The sequence below is a fragment of the Pteropus vampyrus genome, unplaced genomic scaffold (assembly GCF_000151845.1).
Source record: "Pteropus vampyrus isolate Shadow unplaced genomic scaffold, Pvam_2.0 Scaffold62, whole genome shotgun sequence".
Lineage (NCBI taxonomy): Eukaryota > Metazoa > Chordata > Mammalia > Chiroptera > Pteropodidae > Pteropus > Pteropus vampyrus.
The window spans coordinates 1901935-1916764 of NW_011888843.1; the positions used below are offsets into that span (position 1 = coordinate 1901935).

At 45.3% G+C, this 14830-nt stretch overlaps 1 protein-coding gene across 6 annotated transcripts in view; it reads left to right on the forward strand.

The window, feature by feature from the left end:
- The first annotated feature begins 6 nt into the window (after positions 1–6).
- RNF152 (ring finger protein 152) overlaps positions 7–14830 on the forward strand; it is a 68476-nt gene continuing 53652 nt past the window's right edge. For 2 of the 6 annotated variants that reach the window (XM_011361070.1, XM_023531137.1), the window contains exons 1-2: positions 7–169; positions 1307–1430. The gene's annotated coding sequence lies outside the window, so the exon portion shown is untranslated. The remainder of the gene's footprint in view (positions 170–1306; positions 1431–14830) is intronic. The other 4 variants (XM_023531138.1, XM_011361072.1, XM_011361069.1 and 1 more) reach the window with 3 other exon arrangements.

Genomic DNA, 14830 nt, shown 5'->3' on the forward strand with positions numbered 1-14830 from the left:
CCCGAAGGGCAGAGCGGGGCGCTGGGGCTGCAGGCGCCGACTCGCGCTCCCCGCGCCCGCTCCGCATCCGCGCCGCGTGTCTGGCTCAGAGGGTGGCGGGCGCGGCGGGACCACCCGGCGATGCTGCCGCCTCTGTAGGGAGCCCCGAGTCCACTGCCGGGAGAGGTCGGTGAGTTTCGGTTTGTTTCTCTGCTTTGTTCCTTATGGGTCGGGGGCGGCGAAAGGGGCGCGAAGGGAGGTGTGCGGCCCCACCCAGAGCCGAGAGGCGGGAACGGGGAGCCGCCTGTTGTATAAGGGGTGCCTTTCGGCGGGTGTTTGGGGGTGGCGGGGCCGCAGGGCTTCCGGGGGAGGGGGCGCGGGGTGGTGGTCCTTAGAGCTGCGTTTCTCCGGAGCGCTGGTGGAGTGGGGCTGGCGGCTGGGGTACGGGCGGCGGGGGATGGCGCTGTCGGCGGCTCCGCTGAGTCCTCGGATGCCCCCTGGAGCTCTGGTCCTAAGGAGCTGCTCGTCTTGTGCCCGCGCGGCGCGCGCCCCAACTGCGCCCCCACCCCGCACGCACCCGAGTAGGTCCTCCTGCGAGCCCCTGGGCGAGCGCCCTCCCCAGCCGCAGAAGTTGCCCTCGCGCGCCCCTCTGCGGCCCAGGGGCTCCTCCCGCGAGGAGAGGGCGCAGTGGCCGGCTGGATGTCGGGGGTCTTTTGTGCAGACCCACGCGCCTGGGGCGCTTGCTCCTGGAAGAGCAGTGGCAGGACAAAGCAGGCTGCACTCGTGGGACGAAGCCGCGTCCCCTGATCCGCCCAGGGTGGGGGTGGGTGGCGGGAGCGGGCACGGTTTTGGAAAGAGTAGAGAAATCGGCAAAACAGTGACAGTGACTTGACGAGGTGGCGGGCCGACTGAAAGAAAGAAGGATGCTCGCGAGTGCAGCGCTGGTGTGTCTGTCTGAGCGGGTGTCTACGCGCCCCGCATTGCCATGGAGCCTGGGTACCTAGTAAATATTGCGAGTGTGTATTTGCCCCAAGACGTTATCCTCCGCCTTCTCGTATTTCTTTCTGAGGGATTCCAGTTGCTAGTAGAAGCGCTACCACCAGAGGAGAACTTGGGGGCGGGGGATCCTGCAGAGGAGTGGGGGGAGGTGGTTATTTATCCTGTAGAGACAATTAGGAAGCGTCTGCCCCCTCCGCAGCCCTCCACACCTCCGCCGCCTGTCCCCACCTCCCCAGTGCCCCCACTCCACCGCCGCTGGCCGGGAGGATGCTTGGATTTCTTTCTCCGCTGCGCGGGTCTAACCCTCACTGCATGTATTTCACTGCAGGCTGAACAAAGCTCAGGCTCAATTGTGCTTCCTGCTTGTCAGCCTCTTGCCTCTCAAACGCGTACCATTTCCACTTGATGTCATCGCGCAGAAGGGGGCGAAAGGGACTCGGTGACAGATTCAGGTAACCCCTAATAATCTGGGTAGCCACCTGGGTGTCTCTGGGTCCTTTGGGCCAGCAGTGCCTGCACGGGGCGGTTGGGGTGGTTTCTGCAACACCATTGCATTCCTGCCTGTGTGGAGTGGGGGCTGCCCAAACTCCTGGTTCTGGGAAAGAAAGTGCCAATGACTTTAAATTAAACCTTCCTTTGGAAGAAGTCACTGAGGGCAGGTTGCATTTGGGGTTGTATAAATCCCACCTGGTTTTTCTTCAATGAGAATTTTGATGTAATCAACACATAGGCAGTTGAATCTGAATTGTGGGGTTTGGATATATGCCTGTTTGCTTATCTGTAGTAATTTATTTTGGCTTCAGTCTGTAAGTGGGATAGCGTTTTTTTTTTTTGAAAAGGTATCATTGTAAGGCTGTTTATAAATTTGACCAGTGCTCAATTAGGGCACCGGTCAAATGTGGCGACTTTCTTATGAAATAATGTCTCTCCCCCATCCCTTCTTTGTAACAGCATTTGCAATATCAAGAAGAACAAGCCAGCTGTAAGTTACTGGGAGGTGGAAGGAACATAGAAGACAGCTTTAGTTAAGTTTCCATTTATATAGCTGTGACCCATTAGGCTCTCAGTCTGCATTTTATCTTTAGGTTGTTGGTTCGTTTCCAAAAACTCTGGCTTGTTCTTTCCTTTCCAAGGATAGTTCTGTTTTGATGTCAGCCTAACCAGATCTGGGGTTATCTTGATAGAGCTCAATGAAAACGTAACCTTCAGACGTATTAGGACACCTTGGCATTGGCGTTGTCTCCTAGAGGGCAGAGTCCTGGCGTCCTACACAAGTAGCAGAGGATAAGAATGGTTCTGGAAATGGACTCAAGGTTTGTCTTGTAGGAAGGAGGGACTGCTGAGGACCAAAGGCTATGCTCTCTCTTGCACTGCAGCACTGGCGGCAGCAGCTCGGTATCTGTGGCAGATTCTCTCTTCATTTTCCCCCTTCAATTCCTTAAAAAATAAAATTAGAAAACTTGAAAGATTTGTCATTCACCGCTAAGGTAGTTTTGTGTTGAAAGGTGACTTTAAAAAACATACGTGACACCGGCATTTATCCTTCTGCTCAAAGCATGTGGAAATCACTAGAAGTAGGTGAATTATCCAGTCAGGGCTGAAACAAAGGCCAAGGCTTTGGAAAGATCAGATTTGTAATGGTGTTAGGATCGAGGTATTTTGACAAGTAATTTTTCTGTCAGCAATAATGCAGGGTGTGTGCTGTGTTCCTATGAGAAGAAAAACCACGTGATGGACTAATAAGGAGTATAATAATGCAAGAGAAACAAAGGGTGTGGTGTATTTTTTTTTTTAATAGAAAAAATAAATACCTCACACACAGAATTCCACATGGGAAAGAAAACAGCTGCCTGCACATGTAAATGCACGTCCAGGAACAGAGATGGCCATGGTGCAGTGTTAGGTTTCACTGTGGCTTTAAACTGTGTACAACAATACATCATAATCAAATGTCGTATTGATGTTCAATTTTTTTTTTTTAGGTGGAAGTTCCCCACCCCCAGATGTCTGCAGTAGTGCATTTCGCTTTAGGTTGGGGGAGCCCTAGAGGTTATTAGAACAACCTTTGCCTCTGGTGCTCCTTTTACAACATTCATTTAATTCATTCAGCAGATGTTTATCGTGCACCTGACACATACTGGGCTTTGTTATCAGGGCCAAGGAGTGAGGGGTGTGGAGACACAAAAATGAACTACCTTCAGGGAGCTTACAGGGTGATGGAGAAATGATGGCCTGATTCTAATTAAGCTCAGTGGAAGCTAGGGAGGGAGAGAGTAACAAAGAGTATGATATTGGACTGCTGAGGAGGAAGCATGTGATCATTCAGCCTTTCCTTGAATGCCTCGTTCACTGGGGAGCTCACTACTTTGTAAATGACTGGACCTGTTGTTAGAAGGTGACCTTTTCTTCATAGTCTTTAAATTCTTCAGCTGAATTCCACATAAATGGTTAGATTTCACCATTATCGAAAGGTCATTCTGTTTTCATCCCTTACTCCCTCAGAGTTGTTTGAACCTGTCTATCATGTTGGCACCCTCGACCTTTCAAAGTACTGTTTAGTCCCTGTCGCACTTGAATTTTGAAACAAATTCTGCTTTTCTCTATGGCCTGTTTTAGAAAACAGATGTGGGGTGGGAGGACTCTGTGCGTTCTTTTTTTTTAAACAGTGATGTATCAGCAAGATAGGTTAGGTTATTCTGCAGTAACAGCCTCTGAATCTCAGTGGCTGAATACAGTTTCTTTCTTTCCCGTGCTGTGTGTCAGGCAGAGTCAGCAGGTGGGGTCTGCTCTTCGTAGTCCCTCAAGGACCCTAATTGATGGAGCTGTGATCTTCAGTGTGCTTGCAACATCAGTGAAGCACTGGAAGGGAAACTAGAGGGCCTTGCTCTAGTAATGACGTGATCTAACCCAGAAGTGACTGACATGGCTTTGGCCAGAACTAGTCCTGTGACCCCATTTAGCTACAAGTCAACATTTCTTATACTGAAAAGGGGGAACTGGGTACAGGTAAGCAGCACCGATGACTTCCACAAGTGATGTGGCTTAGACGAGGTTATAAGGTGTGTTCCTCTTCGGCTTAGCTCAGTGCTTCATAGGATAATGGGGTATTACAGCAGTATTGACTGACTGAATGAATGGTAACTTACAGAATCTGGCCCCACCCCAACCTGTTCCTTACTCATATGTTGGTATTATATTTACTAATATGATTGTATACTAGTCATCAAATAAAAAAGAATGATAATTTTCTCTCTTTTTGCCTGTCTCGAGTAGTCGTTTATTCTGAAGTGCTAGGCCAGGAGATATTCCCAAGGCTGGTTTTAGGAGGTTCATGCTTAGTATTATGTAATAGAGAGGTGTTACTTACAGACTTTCTCTTTCTCACCATTTGCTTCTTGTTTAAGACTTCCTCAGTTTGTTTGGAACAGCCCAGGATAGAAAAAGAGTGGCAGGGGGGCCCAGCCTCACCCAGGGGGTGGCCTCTGCCCAGCAAAGACTGCGAGGCAACAGATAGGATCTCGCAAAGGCAGGGAGTATGTGTAGGGTAGCTTCGCGTTACCTTCTTCTTTCTTTGACGTTTTTAGAAAGAGCAATTTGGATGAGAAGCCTTTTCTGGTCACAGGACTAATAGACTACCCGGAGAGTTCTGGGGCATGCGTACTCACATTAGCAACCATGGTAACCATGATGGTACGATTTCAAGCCTTCCTTGCCACACTCTCCCTAAAAATAGCTGGGTGCTGTGAACTAGGCATTGCAAAGGGCTGTGGATTAAGCAGTTGGTGGCTCATGCAGAGATTTTGCTATGGGAAGTGCTGGTCACTCACATCTTTGCTCATGTTGTGATAAATGCATGCATAGGTCAGAATTTTTAGGATTTGATGAGTACTTTTCGCAAAAGCATGGAATCTAACAAAGTAGTATTGCTCTGGCTCAGTCATCACTTTGTTAAAATCATCTTTATAAAGACAGCTTTCCATAGACAGGTTACATGGTCAACTGACGGTTAGCCCCTGAGTCACAGTGGCTAGAGGACATGAGTGTTGACCCAAGAATGCAGAGGCCTCCCTCTGGTCCAGCTTCCATCGAGGGACAAAATATCACACTCAAAAAGCTTCTAAAGTGAGAGATGAGCAGCCAAGATACCGGCAAAGAGAATCAGAGAGAACCCGTCCCTGACCTCCAAGAACCAGGGCAGGGTGCCCGGGCTGGGCCGGGAGCAGGGCACAGACCGAGAGGGGGAATGAAGTCCTCGGGGACTAGTTTTGAAACACATTTGGGAAGCTCCAAAATACATTTCTAGATCCCGTTTGGCCTCTGATTCCCCACCACTTTGATTTCATAATGAAGCCGTCCGGCTAGGCGGGCAACCCTTGTGCGGGGAATGTGGTCCCCGGCACCAGCGTGGCAGCGACGACATGGAAGCCGGAAGGAGGGGGCGGCGTCGCTTTTCCTGCTCCTTCGCGGCTTTGCATGAGCTGCACCGGGCGTTCCGGGAGTCTGCCTCAATGATGGAAATCACCACTTGGATAAAATAAGTACTCATTTTTATGTTGAAGGATTTTCTACTTCTAGTTGACTTACTGTCGTAAGATTTAAAGAGGAATGTCTCAAATTGTGTATATGTGACTTGCATTTCCTTCGAGTGGTTCTTGAGGCTGGGTGATTTCCTGGTCTAGCTGCCGAAGCCAGAGTACATTCTTTGTCCCTTAGTGGAGGCTGCTTGTGCTCTGCTGGGAGTGGAGAGGTTGAGTAGGAAAAGACGCCTTATTTGTTACTTGATCTGTTAATCCCTGCAGAGATTAAACTCAATGCAAACATCCCGCATGATAATACTTATTCTAACATCACGTGGGCTTCCTGGGGTATCAGACCTTCATGCATATAGGACTGATGAAATGCAGATGTGCCACTGGTTGAGGCCAAGTCCCCAGGAAGTGGAATCTGCAGATGCTGTATTCTGTGCTTCTGTTTTCCCTAGATTCTTCTCTTTTATTCTACCAAGGGAATGCAATTTTTCTGGCTTAGTTCCCATTTATAAATCCAGATAATCACACCTGATGCACTCCTCACTGCAGTGCTATAAGAATTGATGAGGTTTTGGTAGAAGCTTTAACAGGTACTGTGGAAATAAGGAGCATTATTATCAATATCGGTATTCTGTTTATTAACAGATTAACTGGCCCTCCTTAGTTCCCATATTTCTCTTAATTTCTGTCCCCACTGCCACATCCTAGCCCAGAGCCTTATTTTCCTTTAGGCTGTTAGGGTGGTTACCTTCACTTGGCTTTCCCACCCCCAATCCATATTACAAAATACTCTTACCTTTAAGACAGTAGGCTGTTCTAATTGTTTGTTCCCTTGCTTAATAACCTTCAGTAGCTCCTGTTTTTTGGGGGAGGGATATTGGGTAGGGGATGAAGTTCATATTGTTTAGTCTTTAAAATTTTCCTCAGCTTGACCCTAGACTTCCTTTCCAACCTTGACTTTTGCTCTGCCTGACTTTAAAACGTCCACTGTTCCTCAAAAATGCTTTGCATAGCCTTTTTCTTAATTTTGGAATAGTCCATGGCCTCTCCCTAAAGCCCATCTTTAAAGATGGACTCAGCTCTTAACTCTTCTAAAACATTTAACTCCATCGCTTCAGTCCTCTGCAGTCCGTCACTCCTCCAAGAGTTCTTCGGCAGTATTGCCTCCATCTTTCATTTCATGCACACGACAAAGGGCACTTATCATGGATTGTCTTGTATGATCACTTAAGATCGACATGTCTTTTTTCTTTCTGTTTAATTGCAAAGAACAGAAACCCGCCCGAGCTAAACGGGACATCTTTTGTCATCGAGCCACATATCACAAGAATCCCAATGAGGGGTGCAGTCCCCTCCAAGGGGATAAGCGGGATGGCAGGTCCCTTGTAAGTTCTTTAAAGATAAAGACTGGATGAGGTTTAACCCAATGTTGTGTTCCCTCCACATTTGTACAAAGTCAGGGCTCGGTAGAAAATCATTGACAACACCGAAATGATTTTGACTGACTGTGATAAAGGAATTATAGATGCTTTTGGTTTGTAGATTTAAAGGAAGTTAAGAGCCTCGCCTACTTGCATTAATAATGATTAAGAATTGAATCAAATTAAGGTTGCTAGTCTGCCGCCTGCGAACCAGCTTTTGGGAGGCTGGTTCATCATTCTAACAAAATGATTTGTTGTTGATGGTCTGTTTTTCAACTTCAATTTGCGTGCTTCTTCCAAAACAACAACAACAAAACAAAACAAAACCCCTCTTTTTGGTGATATACAGCAAGCAGCATTAGAACTTTACACCCCACCAGGCCACCCCACAACCTCAAGGAGCAGATTGTGCTGTTTGGGTTTGACACAAGTGGGGGACAAGGTGACAATTGCCCACAACTGGCTACCACATTTCCCTTCTAAGTCAACTTGTGTTCATAAAGCGCCTTTGTGAGAGACATCTGGTTTACCTCGCCTCTTTTGATTTTCGGAATACTCATCCACATGACAGAAACTCTTCTTCGACACTCGGAATGCTCGATCATTATGGATAGTGTTATTATGAAAGAGGAAATGTGTTCAGCTGCTTGGAGAAAATGGCCAGGAATACATTAGCACTGAAATGATGGGCTCAGCTTGACGAATAGTGAATGGAGCTGAGATAAATGTCTCTAAAATAAAGTATTTAGTGTGATATTCTTCTGCAGTTCTATTGCTCTGGGGTAGGTTTGCAAATTGCTTCCTTGCAGGTTAATATGAAATTAAAAGTGATTGGAGAGCACATGGACTGATCTCTGTACTTTGTTTAGAGAATGTGCCCCTTTGTTGCCTGAAACGTAGTATTACTATCATTTTGAGTAACAGCTTATTCAACCGTGCAGGTAGAGAGCCATTGTAACTGGGGTAAGTACCTGTCCATTTCTGTTCCTTCACACTAACACTTCAGAAATCTAAGGTAGGAATCCATCTATTCACCTGTGGTCATGGGTAAAATAGCACTTGGAACACTGAACAATGATGACTTAACCCTGTATTAGGTATACAATTGCGTTTATTAAATTTATTCAAATGTTAAGTGCCTACTGTTTGCCAGGCATCATTCTGCACAATTCTAACTAAAATCCATGCCTTGCTGTAGCTTAATGCATGAACTTATAATTTTCTTTTTAGGCAATGGCAAAGCTAAAAGGGAAGTAAATAAAAAGATATGTATCTGATTCTTTTTTCTCTCAATTTTTGGTCCCTTACCATATATGCCCATCTTGCTTGATCTTAATTCAGTTGAGTGGTTAAAAAGATTTTGAAACTGCATAGGTTTGGGTTCAAACGTGAGCTCCGTCATTAATGACCTTGAGGAAATAAGGTCTGACTGAGCCTTGGTTTCTTCATCTGGACAATGGGGGACCTTATTGAATTATTATGAGAATAAGTGAGATCATTTATGTAAAGTGTTGCCTTATACATTATAAGCACTATATAAATGGCAGCTATGATTAACTTCCATTTTATTCAGCGTCTGTCACCCACCAGTCATTGTGTTGGATTCTTGAAATCTCAGGATGAATAATCATGGTCTAAACTGAAGCTCTTCGACTAGACATGGAGAGAACCACTTCCAAATAGCTACAGCCTTTGGCATTTATGTGAGGATTTCTTTTGTGTGTCATTGTCATTAGAATCTTGCCATTGGAGAGTCTTTGTAAAGCTTCGCTTAAATGACCCAGAGTTTAAGATGCTGGGCCTTCTCTGGGGGAATCCGAGAAAGCTGGGGGATTCTGAAACAGCCCCAGCCCATCTGGGTCTGTCTTAAAAGACATCAGCCTTTTTCTCCTGTGGTGTCACTTCTCCCTGGCAAGCCAAGGACCTCCTGTAATGGACCTCACCTTCCTAGGGTCTGGTTTCTTGGGGGTAGGGTGACCCACTGACTCAGTTTATCCAGGACTAAGAGGATACCTGGGTCGAGGGACTTTTCTGTTTTGAACCAAAACAATCCCAGGGGAACCAGAACAAGTGGTCGCCACCCAACAGGAGTTCTGTCCTTGTTCTGTGATTGTTTAGAGTCCTGAGACAGGCTTCGTGGACATTTTACATGATTAGACATACAGCCCCCCTAAGAGAACAGGCAGGAGAGAATGGGGCACGATAAGACAGGAGGCGGCAGTGTGGCTGTGTCAGCCCCTCTATTTATGAATCTGCTTTTTGGAATGGGATTATTATTGTTATTTTAAAGAAGAGAGCTCTTTCATAAAGGCAAGAAAACGAGACTATACACTTAAAGTGTAAAGTGAATGAGAACTTAAAAAAATTCCATGTAAACAGTGGTATTTGCTGTGCCTGGTTGGATTGTCACACACGGCTTGGTACTGAGCAGGGACTCAATAAATACTCGTTGCAGGAATGGCGGACCCAATTTATTCTTCAGAAGTAACTTGGAGAGCTGGCTTCCAGTTCAGGCTGGGTTGCTGACCGTCGGAGGATTTCAGTCTGGGCCCTTGGATAGCTTATTTGCAAATGCATGAACCTCGACCTGCTCTGGCTTCCTTGTTGCAGTGGTGTCTGGAGGGTACTTAGGTATGTGTATGCTCTTTTTGACTGTTTCTCCTTCCTGGTGGAACCACACAATGCCAGCAGAGGAGTTGCCTTATCTTTCTGCAGCAGGGGTGCTCCTGGGCGGTGCCCATGTTGTAAACAAGAACATAGCCCAGACTGCGATGGGGGTGCTCATGCATGCAGTGCCCAGTGCTTTCCTCCCAGAGATAGGGAGGGGTTCCTAATGAGTCTGTTAGTGCCTCACTGGCTCACTGGGGTCGGGAAGGGAACCAGGCCCGGTTCTGTACTACTGAGTGGAGACATCTGAAGCCCTGGCTCCAATTTGCTGGTATCCGTTCTCTCTGAATCTCTAACTCATGGGATTGATGATGGTATGGGGGTTCAGGGCCAGTCACCCTAAAGATGTGCCTCTGTGGTATGCAGATGGTTTTGAGCTAAGGGCAATTTTAGTTTCAGGCTCGAGAAATTTCTGCCCCTCCCTTTAACTACCTAGAAGAATTTAAATTAGGGGCCTTACCCATAGGAGATTATCAGAGGTGACTTCTTTTGACCTATCTGTAAGCTGCTCTTCTCATCATCCTGCAGTGACCCTTTGAAGCCCCCAAGGCCCTTGACCTCAGACCCAGCTCAGGACATCTCATTGACCAGGTCCCCCTTCCTGTCTCCGAACCTCTCGTGCATATGGGGGTCTCTGACTCTCAGGTGTGGGGGTGGTTCCCATACATATGTATTCATTACACTTGGTTATCTTCTCTTGCTAATCTGCCTCATGTCCATTTGATTGTTTGACCTGGAGGGGAGAGGAAAGTTTGCTCCTCCCCACAGTGGAAACTGATAAGGCCCTCAGCCGCCAATTTTTCTAGTCTTTGTGTTTTGTGTCTGTGGAGGCGTGACTGTTTATCCCGGAAGGTTAGGCTGGTGCAGGCGAGACCTTGCCAGAAACGGTAATTAGCTTTGCTGGTGGCCGGTTCTGTAGATCCCACGCAGAGGGTGCCCGAAGGTAATTGCGAGACATCTACGTCACCCTTTCAGTCAGAGTTCTCTGTAATCGGTATGGATGCTGAGATAGATTCATGTATGTTCTTGATAAGCCAAATTTCTTCACGGTCTATTACTTCATCTAAGAAAAAGGTAAATAGCTTGTTTATGGAAGGAGACTCTAAACAAACAAAATTCATTTAGTAAATTACCTTTATTTCTGTACACAAAACGCTAAATATTAGTTCAAAGGGTTGCTAGTTCTTTGCAGACTCAGTAGTTTACTTATTTTTCCCAACACTGGAGTCAGGTCTATCGAAAATTAATCGTTCACATACCTTGGGTTTATGACAAAATAATAAATAAAGTATTTCAGAATTGCATTTCCTTGACAGGCCTACTTCCCCACAAGAAATTTGTTGATTTACTACAAAAATAATCTTCACTAAGAAGTTAAAAAGAACACGTCAGATTTTACCCCAGACTTATGTCACCTTATTTGGGGAACCCGTCCACAGAGATGCAAACCCTCTCTTTAACGTGCTCCTTAGAATAACTTTCTCCTGGGGTCAAGACCGGTCTGCAATGCAAGTTGAGAGAGAGTTTACTGCCCTGACAATTTAGAATTCCTTGTCAATTAGGAGGGCCGTCCTAATCACTTTTGAAGGGATAATCACTTTCGAAGTGTAAACACGATTTGGCCTAGTTCCTCTAGTTGGCTCAGCTTCATTTTATTCCTTACCTTTGACTCATCGCAAAGGGCAGCACCCTTTGCCACTTTTTAGTAAAGGGGAATGAGGTTTCACTCAGACAAAAGCCCTAGAAATAGATGACTGGATTGCCTGTGCTCTGGAATTCTTGCCCGCCGTCGGAGGAAGTGCTTCTGAACTCACTGACTCTCCCCTGGCTTCTGGAGTCTGCTTCCCTCATCTTAACTTCTCCTTCGAGATTCTGACTTGTAAAGAAACAAATTTCTTCCTTTTATGAGGCTGTTTAGTGCTAGGTGACTGGTGGTGTTCGATATAATCTATAATACTCAACAGCTAAATACATTTTGTTTTCCCAAAGCTGATCACAGTTAAAATAAGAAAAGTAATAGAGAGCAACAGTTTGAAGGAGGAAGAGCGAGGAAAGAGAATAATGGGGGTAAATTATTGGGTAGGAATTTGGTGTTTTTAAAGTTCAATTTTAGCTTCAAAATGAAGAACAACCACTGTTTTACATGGTGATGTTGGCTCCGTCATTAAAAATATTTTGCCCAAAGCTAATTGAAATTGTACTTAATAATGTCCTACAAGATGACATGGAAGTTTATCAGATATTTTCTTTCCCAAACTGTGTTAGAGTCCACAATTCATGACAGTTTTGAGGTGTGGGGGAGCTAACTCCAGCTCAAGATAGCAGTGTCCATCATATACTTCAGAGGCAGTTAAAGCACTAGCACTTTAAGCCTGTTATCTGGGAGGCAATTGAGCCTGGAGAGTTAGGTGACCTGTCCAAGGTCACGTGGTGAGTTTATGCCAGAGCTGGGATATGTCAGACCCTGGCTGTCTGGACTCTTAACCACAGCCTGCGAGCCACATTCACAATTGGAATTAAGAATCAGAAGAGGTGAAAACTCTTTAAAGCAAAACAAAACAGATTCAGTGTAACATAATTTAAGAAGAGATCAGACTTCTACACAGTCCTGATTTTGGGAACAAAGATAAATGATTTTGGTCAATCACCTGCCTGAATCGATTTGATGTTGACTTTGAGGCAGCGTTATTTGAAAGAGTTAGTGACTGAGTTTTGCAATGAGATTTCCTGCTATTCCCTGAGCTTCGTCCTATGCTACCACGTTTCTGTGAAGTCTGGGGTGTGAAATATTTCTTGAAGAGCCTCTTGACGGAAAGCCAGTGTATGTCTCTGTGTGAGGGATTCAGTCAGATGCTGGGAGCTTAAGACTTTCATGAATACACCACTAAAAATATGTTTGAATAAAAATGCATTTTTACAACCCTCCTCCCCTAGTTTTTCTCCATACTAGAAAGTAGAATAAATTATATCCATTCATATTTCCTTTCCTTTGTTCATAAAGTTCCCTTTTCCTGCAACACCTTTTCTCCATCCCTGCTCCTCCCCCAAAATAAACACCCTCCATAGCATCTAGATCGCAAACTGTAAGTACTAAATGCTTCCTTCAAGACTTCCTTCACATTCCTCCTGCCTTATGGATCCTGCATCAAATCTATCAGGCAGAACTAATTTTTCTTCCATTTGTTCTTTTTAATCCTACTTACCCCTATGTATGCTCGTTCTATTTATGGTTGCTCCCCTGCCCCAATGTGAATTCTTTGACTGTTGGGACCTTGTCTCATTTAGGAGTTTAGATGAATGAATGAAGGAACGAAGCAAATGAATGAAACAACCATCGTTATTGTGGCTTTTGGGATTAATTAGAGTGTATGTTAGTGGATAATGGTTGTAGACCTGAGCGTTGACATGTTGGGCTAGGTGCTTACCTAAATCTCAGCATCACTGACATTTGGGGCCGGATAATTTTTTTGTTGTGGGGAGACTGTCCTGTGCATGGTGGAATGTTTAGTAGCATCCCTGACCTCTACCTACCAGATGCCAGCAGCCCAGTTGTGACAATTGAAATGTTTTCAGACATTGCCCTAGGACTCAGGAATCACCCCCAGTTGTACTAGAATGCTTTCTGCGTTGAGGCGGGACCATGGGACTGGTTTGCACCCATGGGGTGTGTGTGGATATGAGAGGCAGTTAAGAGTGGGGTGCCATTTCCACATTCTTTCTCTTTCTGATCTGTTGGCCAGCTGCAGGGGAGCAGTGGAAAACTGAAGGCCTAGGGTAAGAGGGAGCAACAAGATGGAAGGAGCCTGGGTCCTGAATGACTCTGTGGAACAGAGCCTCCCTTACCACGCTGTACCGGAATGCAGTGTGAAGAAGAGATTAAGCCATTATTTTGTTAGGCCAATGAGATTTTGGGGTGTTTGTTTCGGCTACCTTGCCTAACCTTCACTCACACTTGGAATGAAGAGACATTACTGGAGCAGCCATGTTAGTATTCCAAGTAGTGAGTGAAAACAGATTCCAACCTTGGACATAATCATACTGTGTATGAATATGTCTGCAATACAAGTTCAAGTTGAGATATTTGTGGCAATTTCTGTTTAATGCGATCTAACAGTTTTAAGGGAAAATGACAGATGTTGATACCCTACAGGCACAGCTGTTCCCCACACCGTTAATAAGTAAATCACTGTCTGATGTGATGGGCTTTGAAATGGACTCATATATGCTTAGTGCAGCCGAGTGCTGTGGATTAGTGTCCTTTAAAAAGCTGAACTCAAAACCTTGCTCATCAAACTAAATTCAGTACATAGTTCAAGAATTCTTTTGCAGCAATTAATTGCATTTGTGGTGCATCTATGCAGAGCCACTGACAAAAACGTGTAACGTCGATCGGCCTCATTTGGCTCCCGTCTGGATGCCAGCAGCGGGGTTGTTTGTGGGAAACAATGGCTATTTGTGAGCGAGCCCTTCGAGGGCTGAAAGCGTTGTGTTTGATTACGTGGTCTTGGAGCCTGCTCCATTTGCATGGCACTCGACCCATTGTACACAGATCTAGCCCTGGTGAACTTGACCCCACCTGTCAGTCAGTCAAAGGATCCCTGTCAGAAATAGAGCAAATCCAGCTTGACGCTTTTAAAGTGGGAAAGGCTCTCTTTCTAGTAAAAATCCTGCTTGGTATCTTAGTGACCAAATCTCTGATCCTTGTGTTTTCTTTCCTCATATAAGATATTTCCACAATGATGATGAGACTTGCACGTGGGCACTAATTACGTTCTAGGCTCTAAGAGTTTTGCAACCAGCATGTACATAATTCTCATAGTCTTATGGGGAAGATATTATTAATATCTCTATTTAAATTTATTTACAGTAAATTTAAGCACAGAGAGGCTAACTGACTTGACCAATGTCACAGAGTGAGTAAATGTCAGAGCTGGGATTAGAACCCAGCTCTGATTAGCTCCATAGTTTATGCTATACACCGCTGTGGTGTGCTACCTCAGATTTTTCATTCTGTTACGGAGACTCGGTTTCTCTGAGATGTCCTGTATTTTCATGACTTCAGCTAACACCTGTATGTAATGATTGAAAAGAGCTGAGATTTTTGCTTTTTTTTTTTTTTTTATGTGGGTTGAACATAATTTCCCAATTTAGCTCTTATACCTTTCATAACTCCTGGCATAGTCCTTCTTAGTGAGAAAGGACTAACTTAGAATGCTGGTTTGATTATTTTCATAC